Genomic DNA, 1960 nt, shown 5'->3' with positions numbered 1-1960 from the left:
GGCTCCTCTATCTCTGCCCTGCCTGCTGTCTGCAGTTTAGCACGCTGGTCTCAGCTCCACCAGATTCATTAATTCTTTTCTTGACAAACCCTATTACAGTTTGCTGGTGGGTTCGTATTAAAACCTGTTTTTCTCTTCTTTTCTACATCTGTGGCACTTGTGGTCTCTGTATCTTTCACGTAAGCGCTCTCTTTTTCTCTCATCTGGCTCTAATCTGCCTCTATCCTAAATACCTTTCATCTCACCTTCTTTGATCTTCCATTCTCTACAAATCTCATCTCCCTAAATAAAGACCATTAAAGAAGGTGGCTCCATCTCTCATCTCTAAAAAATCCCCAATCGTTTCATCTGTGTGGGCACCCTTCCCTATTACAGTTAGCCTATGTATTCCCTGCACTAAGGTTCTTAGGTTTATTCTGATTCCTTTGTTGATGGTCCTGATAGTTTGGGGCTTTACTTCTACGACTGTGATCCGCCTTGAGTTTGTGTTTGTGCATGGGGTGAGGTAAAGATCTTGTTTAATTTTTCTGCAGGTGGCTATCAATTGTTTCCAGCACCACTTGTTAAAAAGGGCACTCACCTCCTATTTGATACTTTCTGGGCCCTTGTCAAAGATCAGTTGTCTATATGCTTATGGATTTATTTCTGGGTTTTCTGTTCTTTTCTATTGGTCTGAGTATCTGTCATTATTCCATTACCACACTGTTTTGACTTCTGTGGCTGTGTAGTAGGTGTTAAAGTCAGGTAAGGTGAGCTCTCTGACTTTGTTCTTCTTCTTGAGGAATTCTTTGCTAATTCTGGGTTTCTTCCCTACCCATATGAAATTGGTGGGCAGTTTTTCCAATTCTTTGAAGAAGGTTGTTGGTATTTGACTCAGGATAGTGTTAAACTTATAAAGTGCCTTGGGTAAGAGCGATATCTTTACTATATTGAGCCTTCTGATCCAGGAGCATGGGATAGTCTTCCCTTTATGGAGGTCGCTCTTGGTTTCCTGGAGTAGGGTTCTATAGTTTTCCTTGTATAAGTCTTGCTTTTCGATTAGATATGTCCCTAGATATTTCAGTTTGTTCTTGGCTATTGTGAAGGGTACTACCTTCTTGATCTCCTCTTCTGTGGTATTGTCTGATGTATATAGCAAACCAATAAACTTCTGTTTGTTGTTGTATCCCACCACTCTTCCATATTCCTCTATTGCTGACAGTACTCCTGTTGTGGAGTTTTTGGGGTTTTCAATGTATAGAATCATGATGTCTACAAATAGCGATAGTTTCACCTCCCCCCTCTCCCAGAGAGATACCTTTGATGTTCTTCCACTGCCTTATGTTGCTAGCTAGGGCATCCAGTACGATGTTGAAAAGAAGAGGGGACAAGAAGCATCCTTATCTGGTCCCCTTTTCAGTGGGATTGTTTTTCTCTTTTCTACTTTGACTATGATGTTGCCTATTGGCTTTTTGTAAATAGCTTGTATTAACATGAGGAATTCCCCTTCCATTCCTATCTTTTTGAGTATCTTAATTAAGAATGGATGTTGGATTTGTCAAATGCTTTTTGTGTGTCTATTGATATTATTTGTGGACAATAGGTCATCCCCTCACAGAAGGGTCATGAGGAAGGGATGAGTCAACCAGGTTGCATGATAACTCTGATGAAACACACAATATTTATCTGGTTCTTTGAGGCTTCCTCATTCCCCACTATCATGACCCCAGTCCTGCCTTTCAGTTCTGGCTAGACTGGAGCATGTACACTGGTACAGATAAGAGCCCACAACACTCAGAATCCAGGTCAGATAAACCCCTCAGGAACAGAATTGGGAGTAGTGATACCAGGAGGGTAGGGGGAAGGTGAGGGGGAAGACAAGAGGAGAAGGGGAGGAAGGGGAAATCAAGCATAATAATCTACGCATAATTCCCCCCACCCCGCCCCCATCCCCAGGGGGATGAACAACAGAAATGTGGGT

General features: G+C 42.1%; 1 protein-coding gene across 1 annotated transcript in view; it reads right to left on the bottom strand.

Annotated features, from left to right (window-relative positions):
- Positions 1-1960, bottom strand: part of PCSK2 (proprotein convertase subtilisin/kexin type 2) — a 300350-nt gene that overhangs the window by 32274 nt on the left and 266116 nt on the right. The window lies entirely within an intron of this gene.

The sequence above is a fragment of the Echinops telfairi genome, unplaced genomic scaffold (genome assembly GCF_000313985.2).
Source record: "Echinops telfairi isolate 266 unplaced genomic scaffold, ASM31398v2 ScPeMD7_5592;HRSCAF=6446, whole genome shotgun sequence".
NCBI lineage: Eukaryota > Metazoa > Chordata > Mammalia > Afrosoricida > Tenrecidae > Echinops > Echinops telfairi.
The sequence above is the reverse complement of the archived record's forward strand: the minus strand, read 5'-3'. Positions and strand labels throughout refer to the sequence as shown.